This window comes from Miscanthus floridulus, chromosome 16 (genome assembly GCF_019320115.1).
Source record: "Miscanthus floridulus cultivar M001 chromosome 16, ASM1932011v1, whole genome shotgun sequence".
NCBI lineage: Eukaryota > Viridiplantae > Streptophyta > Magnoliopsida > Poales > Poaceae > Miscanthus > Miscanthus floridulus.
The window spans coordinates 80,024,409-80,035,893 of record NC_089595.1 but is presented as its reverse complement, the minus strand read 5'-3'; positions in this window follow the sequence as shown (position 1 = coordinate 80,035,893).

The following is an 11,485-nucleotide window of genomic DNA, read 5'->3' as shown; positions in this document are numbered from 1 at the left end:
CAGGGGTTGGGCGCCCACAACTTGGGCTTAAGGCCCGACACGATACATGGCCAAGTTGGCCCAAATAGGTGACGCAGCACCTTGCCGTGGTCACACAGAATGATCCACGGCCCTTCTGGAGCTGGGACCAGATCCAAAACGACGGCATCGTCGTCCCCTTTCCAACGCATCCAAGAACGGCCCGTTCCGATGTCGTATGAGGAAGTTATGACCAAAACAGTGACGACGTGTCTGCTGAATCCGAGGACGACGTGGCAGCTGAGTTGGAAACGAATTGCAACTTGGGGAAGACCATGGCGTCGGTGTGTCCAGCGTGGCGATGTCCTCATCATCCTCCCCTTCTCGAATTGGAGTCGTCCTCGACTCCATCTTGGCGATGTCCTCATTATCCCCTCCTTGTAGAATTGGAGTCGTCCTCGACTCCATCCCATCATCAGCGAACTCCTGCAAAAGGTTAGTGACAGCAGGCAATGCACCAGACATACAAGGTTGACAAAACATAGTATAACATGGTGCATCAGGATTATCACATAACTCAGCAGTAGCAGGAGTTGTAGCAAGAAAAGCACCTTCTTTTAACTTAATCCCATTATTTTTAGCAATGTCTGTTGGAGGTTTATTTTTTATCTCATTAGCATGTTTAATAATATCCGTAGGAGACAAATGCAGCAATGTAATTTTCTTGTCCTTATGTATGATAGTGTATGTATTAGTTCTACCATGGTGTAAAGCATCATTATCAAATTCCCATGGGTGACCTAACAAAATGGAACAAGCTTGCATAGGGACAACATCAAAATCAGCAGTATCATGATAAGAACCTGTGAAAAAGCTAATGCGTGCTGATTTAGTTACCTTAGTCTTACCACTATTATTGAACCATTGAAGTTTATATGGATACGAATGTTGTCGTGTGGTCAAGCCAAGCTTGTCAACCAAATCTGAACTCACCAAGTTGTTGCAACTCCCGCTATCAATGATAGTGAGAACACGACAACCCTGCACAATGAGATACATGTGGAACAAATTGTGACGTTGGATCTTCATCTCTTCTTCATGACCCACACGTGTACTCAACACACGCTGCACAAGAAGGCTAGGGTAGTTCGCGGCAGCAGCCATAGAGTCAATGGTGATGGCCTCCTTGTCATGATCGCCCTCGATGGGATCTGCATCAATGTTAGCAGTAAGGGCTAAATCATCTTCAACATCACTAGCACTTACATATCCATCCTCGGTAGCAATAAAAGCGCGACGACTGGGGCATTCCTTCATGACATGTCCCATGTCTTTGCATCGGTAGTAAATGATTTTAGAGCTGGACGAGGAGGAGCTAGTAGAAGCACCCGGAGTGCCACCTTTCTTCAGCTGTGGAAACTGCACATTAGACAATTTACTTACCCCGGAAGAAAATGGAGGTGTAGATGGCTGTGGTGCAACAGGAAGCTTGGGCGTCTCCGGCTCGGAACGCTGCTGAAAATTCCTCCCATTGTTAGACCTGAGAGGCTGGTGTTGTTTGCGTCCCTGTACTTCTCGTTCGGCCTTAATAGCAAGATGATACAATTGTGAAAAATTGCGCCATTATAATCAAGTATGTTCTGTATATCATGGTTTAAACCACCAAAAAATCTAGCACTAGCATCATCATCATCTTCATTTATACCACAACGTGCTAAACCAATAAGCAATTCTTGATAGTATGCTTCTACTCCTTTATCACCTTGTTTTAAAGTTTGTAGTTTCAAACGTAAATCACGTTGGTAATAAGGAGGAACAAAACGAGATTTCATACGTTGCTTTAAAACATTCCAAGTTTGAGGCACAGCAGCAGCATTATTGGCATTGCAAAGATCACTCCACCAGAACAAAGCAAAATTAGTAAACTCACTGGTAGCAAGTCTAACTCTATGCTCAGCAGGAACATTATGAGAATCAAATTTTTGTTGAACAGCAAGCTCCCAATCTAAATATGCCTCTGGATCAACATTATCAGCAAAAAGTGGTAGATTAAATTTAATTTTAGCAAAAGAATCATTATTACCATGATTATTACCTGCCATACCGCGACGATTGAAGTTGAGGCGGCGACGGGCACCACCATCAGCATACGCATCTTCATCACCAGCATCTTCATCATCAGCACGATAAGGTGGAGGGCGTTGCTCAAGCTGTTCAATGCGGGTGACCAGATTGTTCACGTTGCGCGTCAGCTCGGTCATAAGATTGCGTTGTTCAGTCATGAACGTTGCAAGCTCGCCCTTGGACACGCACTCATTGAAGTCCGTCGGAGTTCCTGCCATGGTTAGAAGATAGAAAAAGACAACACCAAAGTATTATCCCTATCAACTAAAAGGAAACAAGTGGTGGTGGTGAAAGTGGAATGCAAAATCACAAGCGGCTAGCGGGGCAAGTCGAGTAATGTGGTGGCTTCGACTTGTTGTTTGGGAATAGTGGATGGGATAGCGGCGGAAAACAAAATCACAGCAACGGGCGATTGAACTACGACCACGAACGCAATCCTAAACCAGCAACAAGACTCGACCACGGACACAAACTCAACAACACGAATCTGAAACGAAATTGCAAAGGCACAAAGGACGATAGGACAGCGGAAATTGAAATATTTTTGGGCTTTTTGTGGACTCTAGGTAATGAACAAATATGAATCTAAGGCAAACGAGATTATACCTCACGGTAAACCTGAAATATCTGATACCAATTGATGAGTACAGGCCCGATCTTCCGAGAGGTAGCCGGTAAGTTCGATTTGTGGAGATCTCGACGTTGGCGATCCGGCTTCAAATCAGACACGATTCGAACCCTGCAACCGTTACACCACCGCTCCGTTGGTTATCAACCAAGCACAACTTGATTGACCTCGCCAAGAAGGCTTTTCCTGCAAGCGAATCGAAGAGCACAAGCAAGAAGGTAAAACACGCAATCTGAAATTGCAAATATGAATGACGCGAATATCAATAGAGGGTTCAAGAACTCGGTTCCAAAGGACTAATCGACACAGTGGAGGAGATCAAGAACGGGGGCCCTGGATCACTGTAAAAGGATTTGTCACCACAGTTACAATGAACGATTCAGTTTCTCGAGGGAAAACTAAACTCTAAACAAAACCCAATTGTGTAGCAGCGGCGACGGCTATGTTTATAGTCTAAGACTCGACCTAGGGTTGGGGACGGCCAGGGGTTGGGCGCCCACAACTTGGGCTTAAGGCCCGACACGATACATGGCCAAGTTGGCCCAAATAGGTGACGCAGCACCTTACCGTGGTCACACAGAATGATCCACGGCCCTTCTGGAGCTGGGACCAGATCCAAAACGACGGCATCGTCGTCCCCTTTCCAACGCATCCAAGAACGGCCCGTTCCGATGTCGTATGAGGAAGTTATGACCAAAATAGTGACGACGTGTCTGCTGAATCCGAGGACGACGTGGCAGCTGAGTTGGAAACGAATTGCAACTTGGGGAAGACCATGGCGTCGGTGTGTCCAGCGTGGCGATGTCCTCATCAGCTAGGCTAGATCTTGTTGGAAATAAGTGCCTAATATACATTCCAGATTTTGTTTGGAGGAAAAACTCATAGATAAAAAATGATGCAAGCACATAACACAAGTAAACAGGCAACATATTGACTAGAACAGGATTGCGCAAGGAAATTACTCAATGATCCCGCGCAAAACATAGTCGAATGTGTTGAAGTAGATGTTACAGATCACCAAGCGGTCGTGTGTAGACGCTGCCCAAAAACCTGATTGCCGCCCCGTGCAGGAGTCTCGCGGCAGTGGTTTTAGAGATCCCGCTCTCTTCAAGTCCGGTGCACGCCAAACTCAAAGGTCGACGAGGCGCAGCAGCGAGAAGCTCAGCACAGCGAATGGTAAGGTGAGCGTGTGAATCCGTACCCTTCAACCAGGACGTCTCCTGGTTTTATAGGCCTTCATAGTGCATCAATTATCTTCATCAAGCAGTAAAAACTGCCCAATTTAATGACAGAAAATGCTGTAATCAAACAGCAGAAACTGACACACCTTATTACTGTTTAAAACGGCAGTTTCAATCACATTGAAGCGCCATTACGCTCAGTATAAAAAATAGAAACTGCACAAATAATAGCCTGCTGTACACGTACGCGTCGCGCTCGTCGCAAGTCACAAGTCACGCGATTTTTCACACGAAAAATGCGCGCGAGCTGCGCGTGCGTGTAGCAACAGTCTCCTTCTCTCTCATTTTCACCTATTTTGCATAGAGAGGAGACTCCCATATTTAAGCAAGGAATTAGCAATATGGGACTATAGGTTGTGCATGCTTTGAAATTTTCAGATTAGGCCAAAATGGGCCTAAATCCAACAGATCTCATCTTATTCACCTATTTGTTGGATCGTATCAGCAATGTTTATCGGTTATGATATAGTATTTTCCTCTTACAATAAAACAACATCAGTCGACTTATATACCACGGAAACGAAATTTGGCCCTGGCATTTGAATTTTGCGTGCATGTTAGTTGGGGAGGTGGTAGTAAACGTATGTACTAGACCATCCCATCCAAGAGCGGAGCTCGTACGTCGTCCCCTTGCGTTTACCGCGAGACGGAGCATTTCGTTGAACGTGTTTCAGAACCAAATAATGTGGCAGGGAGGCGCTGACTATATTTAGACGGTCGTAACAAGTTGTAATCGTAACATGCATATGCTACACGGACCTGACCTATTTTTTATATATATATATATATATATATATATATATATATATATATATATATATATATATATATATATATATATATATATATATATATATATATATATATATACACACACACACACACGGCTAGCTACACGCAGCTTATCATATCCATCCATCTGGGTACCAACGTTTCATAAATTAGCCTCCCGTAATAAGCACGGTCTTACTCTTCTTCGAAAAAAAAGCATGGTCTTTACTCCTACGGTCTGACCTATGACGTGCGCATGCGGCGGTTCTGCATGCCGTGCGCTGAAGTCAGCATTTTTTTTTTTTTTTTTTTTTTTTTTGCGATTCAGTCAGCATTGCTTCCTGAACCAACGCACATTTGCCTAAAGCAATCCAGGATTCCAGTACGTACGTACCTGGGGTTTGGCTGATGCTCCGTGGACACTACCGCAAACAGCAGATTTGTCAAGTGCAAAAATATTTGTCGAATGCATTCTATCATGCATTCGGTAAATAAGTTCTTTGTCGAGTGCTGTAAAAAACACATTCGGCAAAATAATGGCACTCGACAAACAACTCTTTGCGAAGTGCAAAAAACACTCCGCAAACTAGAAAAAAACACTCCGCAAAACAGAGACACTCTGGCAATAAACCGCCACATGGACATCTGGTTGGATTTAGGCCCATGTTTGGCCTAATCTGAAAATTCCAAAGCATGCACAACCTATAGTCCCATATTGCTAATTCAAGAAGAGGTTGCCTTGCTTAAATATGGGAGTCTCCTCTCTATACAAAATAGGTGAAAATGAGAGAGAAGGAGACTGTTGCTACACGCACGTGCAGCTCGCGCGCATTTTTCGCGTGAAACTGCCGTTTTAAACAGTAATAAGGTGTGTAATGGCGCTATTATTTGTGCAGTTTCTATTTTTTATGCTGAGCGTAATGACGCTTCAATGTAATTGAAACTGCCGTTTTAAACAGTAATAAGGTGTGTCAGTTTCTGCTGTTTGATTGCAGTATTTTCTGTAATTAAATTGGGCAGTTTTTACTGCTTGATGAAGGGAATTGATGCACTATGAAGGCCTATAAAACTAGGAGACGTCCTGGTTAAAGGGTACGGATTCACACGCTTACCTTCCCACTCACTGTGCTGAGATTCTCGCTGCTGTGCCTCGTCGACCTTTGAGTTCAGCGTGCACCGGACTTGAAGAGAGCGGGATCTTCGAAACCACTGCCGCGAGACTCCTGCACGGGGCGGCAATCAGGTTTTTGGGCAGCGTCTACACGCGACCGCTTGGTGATCTACAACATCTACTTCAACACGTTCGACTACGTTTTACGCGGGATCATTGAGTAATTTCCTTGCGCAATCCTATTCTAGTCAATATGTTGCCTGTTTACTTGTGTTATGTGCTTGCATCATTTTTATCTATGAGTTTTTCCTCCAATCAAAATCTGGAATGTATATTAGGCACTTATTTCCAACACATCCATCAGTTAGTGTACCGGCCGTTAGGAGTTTGCCGAGTATCCGTTAGTGGCACTCGGCAAAGAAATAAGTCTGCCGAGTGTTTTTTTTGCGCTCGGCAATGAAATAAGTTTACTGAGTTTTTTTTTTGCACTTGGCAAATAAATAAGTTTTTTTCTCTTCTGACCTTGAAACTTTTTCTACTCTCCACATACAACATGTGGTACTCCATGTTAAGGTTTGGTATATTTCTGGATCTGTTTGCTATATTTAATTAATTAAATATATTTCAAAGAAATTTTTGGTATAAGTCAAATCTGAATCGTAAGTGATTCAAATAATAGAATAAAATGAGTAGGAAAAATGATATTCAGGTTATTGAGTTCAATGTGAGGCCTTACACGGGAAATAAAAAGAAATTTTAAACATCTTGTTCAGGAAACACGACCAAGAACGTGTGGCTGAATGATTTTTAAATTCTAAAAAAAGCAAACGAAGTCTGAAAATCATGAGATTTGTCAAGATCTCATGATATTATCTGTAGAGGCTGTGGTAAAATATAAAGAAGGTTTCGCACAATCTGTCATATACGATGTTTACAAACCAAAGTATCTCAGAAGAAGAATAGTAGCGTTGAGAATGATTCGGTAAGATTTGGAGCCAAAGTGACGGTCGAACTGGAATTTGACTTCAAAACTTTTTGTATAGGCAATAGAGAACATAGATTGTTACATGTGAAATTTTGGTAAATTTTTGGATCTGTTTGATAATTTTAATTTATTAAGTGCAATTATAGAATTTTAATTGATATAAATTAAATTTGAGTTTTAACTGCATAAAATAATAGAATAATATTCCTAGAAAAATCAAATATATATTGTTGAGGCCCTGTTTAGATTCCAAAAAATTTCACTCCAAAGTGTCACATCGAATCTTGCGGCCATGCATAGAGTACTAAATGTAGACGAAAAAAACTAATTGCACAGTTAGGTGAGAAATCGCGAGACGAAACTTTTGAACCTAGTTAGTCCATAATTAGATACTAATTACCAAATACAAATGAAAGTGCTATAGTAGCCAAACAGTAGCCAAACCCAAAAAATTTTGGGAACTAAACGCGCATTTGACAAGGTATTTTCAAAGTATATTGGAACAAATTTAGAAAAACACGTTATGGAAAATAAGGAGAAGAAGGAAAATGGAAAAAAATCGGTTTGTCGAGTGCCCCTTATTTGGCACTCGACAAATCTGCGATTTGCTGAGTGTCAGACCTGGTACACTCGACAAACCCCCTAACCCGGCCTCCACAATTTTGCTTTTCGCCACGTCAGTGATCCGTGTCTCCAAAATGGAGCTCTTCCATTTGGCCAAACTCCTCTCCCTAGATTCCTCCCCTCTTATCCCTTCCCTCTCCCCGCCTCTCTCTCTCTCCTTATCCATTCCTTCCACCATCTTCCAACCTGCGACAGGACTCAGGAGGGCGGCCGGGGCACGCGGGGCGGCGTGGCACTCCAGAGGAATAAAGAACACATATTGTTCTAACAAATGCACTGTTGCTACATCCTATAGTAGTGTAGAAGCATGGCATACTTTGATATCAATCCTGTCGATGTTATCTTCTCCTGTGCGGCCCCCATGTTATTAATTTGATCTATCCTGACAAGTGAGATGTTTTGTCAAGTTAACATGCTTAAATAAGTGAGATGTTTTGTCACTGGCTTATTGAAGAGGCTTATTAGTTAACATGCTCAAGTTTGTCAATCACCTGAGATTGCATATAACCCATTCCTTGGTTGTATGCTCCTTGTTGGCCCATCTAAAAAGAGCAGAAATAGTCAGGTGGAGGTCAAGTCTATTAGGCAAACATACAGTAGTTTGTATGGTGAAGACCTGAGAAACATGCCCTATTCAGAAAAGAAGCTAGAACTTGCACAGCTGAACATATGCAAGACTGAAAAACTACTCTAAATTCAACTTAGCATCCATGAAAAAAATAAAAATCTATTCATTGAAAAGAAATCATAAAACAGTTTCAAATCCTAAAGAGAACTCACCTGGTGCATAGAAGCTAAGCATTCTGTTGGCATGGTACCTGCAGGATCAAGATGCAATCAATATCAATATCCTTAACACAAGTTGTAGAAGCAAAAAATAATCTAAAGAAGGCACATATAACTAGCAGTGCGTACAAGCTAAGAATAAACTGAAGGAGATGAGCTATTCTAAAAACTGTTGCGGCAGCACTAAAGATTTTTAAACAGAACAAAGTAGTGGGAAACAAAAACATATATGATGAACTAAATAATAGTTTAGTTACCAAATTAATTCCTGAGATGTGTAACATAGTTGCCACAGTAAGGGGTGTAAATATATGATGCAAAGTTTACCTGTAGCAGCTCAAAGAATGGTGCAATAAGGAAAGCCTAAAAATATTGTTAAGGAGAGCTGGCGCTTGCTTCTGCAAGGAAGGCCTGTATCAGTAGTGTCAAGCAGCAGCATATGGCTTTGTTTACACAACCCTGTATCAGTAGTGTCAAGCAGTAGCATAAGGTCTGTATCAGTAGTGTCAAGATTAAGTTACTAGTTACTTGTTCTTTATGGCCTACAACAATATAGAATTCCTTTCCAGCAAGAATAAGTTGCCTAACAGTAAGTGTTTCAATCACTATAGCTACCACAGATTTCTTTTGCAGAAAGTAAGTGTCCAAGCCAGCTTACCTATTTCAATGTATCTTGTAAGGTCAATAATAATCATTACTTTTTAGAAAATAGCAAAAACTTACTATTCTAACAAGGTTGCATCACAAGATCAGCAGCAAAATCAACACACTATCTTCACTACCATTCTGTACATATTTTTTTGACTTATAAAGGTGCTTCTAGAATGAGACATCATAAAAGAATGAATATGATAGCAGCAACTAAAACAAACACACCCAGGTTCAGCTCCTGTTGAATATGTCCCTGAAGACATAGAAAACCAACTTGAGAAGGAGAACGATAGGACAAAAAAAAATAGATATAATTGTTCCCAACTAATTGCATAATGAATAGTTTAACAAAAATAGTCACAAGCATACGCTACTATAAGAGGAAATAGCGGAGCACGTAATATCTATCAGGGATATGATAAGCTACTACTAATAAGTGATGGATCCAGATCAGGAGCATGTGATCTAGCCTAGCAAGAGTCAAGTGGAAGAGGAGTAGGGAAGGGGGTGAGGAGAGATGCAACTGAAAGAGCCCTCGCCGCCGCCAAAGTAGCCTCCGCCGTCATAAAACCTTGAACCCTAACAAGAAAAAAAGATGTGAAGGAGAAGGGAAAGGCCGGAAGGGAGAGGGGAGCTGAGGAGACGAGATTGATCTACAAATGAACTCACCTCCTCGGCGTGTTCGTGGCACTCCACCTCCTCGAGCAGGCCACCCGCGCCGGTGCGCCGCTGAGCCCGGGCCAAGGCCAGTTCCGCGCCGAAACCCGAGGTGTCGCTCCGCGGGGAGGAGAGGCGGAGGCGGCGCTCGGCGGTGTCGACGTCGGCGCGTGGCGCAGGCGACGGCAGAGGGTGGCACGGCGGATGCCACGGAAGAGAGAGACGCGAGGGAAAAGCCGAAGGCGGCGTCTCGGGCTGAGGTCGAGAGGACAAGGGAGATATTTTTCTCCCCAACAGGTATATATGCGACGGGCATTTGTAGGGGCGGCTCAATCACCAGCCGCCCCTACAAAATAGCAACTCCGGGGGCGGTTGGTGAGTGAGCCACCCCTACAAATCAGACCCATTTGTAGGGGCGGCTCGTATCACCAGCCGTCCCTGTTGTTCCATTTGTAGGGGTGGCTGGTGTCTGAGCTCCTGAGCACGCCACTGTAGGGGCGGCTCCATCACTAGCCGCCCCTATAAAAAATTCGCCCCGTTGCTATAAACCGTTTTTCACGTAGTGGTAGGCGCGCGCATGCAAGCGACGCCGTCCGACAGCTAGGGCATAGGCCTCTTTACCAGCGCCACAAATTTCAGTCGATCTCTGTCCAATGTAACAACCTAGGTTACAGTACACCAAAAAGGGTCTGAGCTTCCATATATATCTTTGCTGACCCCTAGGGCGCTGGAAGACGTGTTGTATTGAACTTTTTCTCTACCTTAATAATACAAATACACGCAAAACCTTTTGCGTGATTGAGAAAAAAAAGATCAACCTTTTTTCGCCCGCTCTAATTATCAATACTCTTTTCATTTTAAATTACAAGACGTTTTGGTTTTCTACGTATATAGCTTTTTGCTATGCACATATGTACACACTATGTCTAAATACATAATGAAAGGAATGCATTTAGAAAAATTAAATGAAACTTAGTATGATTCAGAATGGAGCGAGGTAGTCACCTAGATACGCCTTGGAATTGAACTGCGTAACATCTCAGGGCACATCTAGAATCAGTGGCGGAGGTACAGGGTATGCCGGGTATGCACCGGCATACCCTATCTGACCAGCATGTACTAATAACATATATGTATTATATATCTGTATTTATATTAAAAAAAAGGAAAGAAATCACTTGGATCACATATAACCCTATATCCATCACGGAAGCAGGAAGTTAGAAGGCCCAGGAGGCCAGTTCGCAGCAAGGTTATCCTCGGACCTTCCACTTTTTGGTTGTTATCTCGCTCCGTCGATTTGTTAAAAAAAATCTCGATCCGTCGATCGGAGCTGAGGAGTCACGGTTCACGGAACATGCCGCCCCCTGACTGACTGTTGACGCCGGCGTGACGGTGACGCCCTGGTTTTGGTGGCTGGTGCCCTGCTGCCTCCGGTCACTCGTGTGCAGTTTGCAGTTTGCACGACCACACAGTCATAGAGGCTCGCTGATTCACTATTTCTCCGTGGTAAAATTTAATCTTCTACTCTTCATCTTATTATAGAAAATTATTATCTACTTTCATAGCTACTCCCTCCATTCCAATTTATAAGATATTTTGATTTTTTTAGATACATTACTTTTATTATGCATAATCTAGACGTAGTACATATATAAGTGCATAGCAAAACTTATGTATCTCGAAAAGCCAAAACGTCTTATAATTTGAAATGGAGGGAGTATTTGCTAACATCACAAACAACAAATTGATTAATTATTTAGCATTGTGTTTTTTAATATTTATGCTCTTCTCAAGAGAAACTCTCTCGGTTAAGCTTTTCGAAATAAAGAGGCACAAAGTGTATCAATAGTTTATGAGCATGTCAAATTGGTGTTGCTTCTACCCGTGGCAACGGCAAGTGTTGAAAGTATTTTCTGCAATGGTTTTAGTGACAACAAAGTTACGAA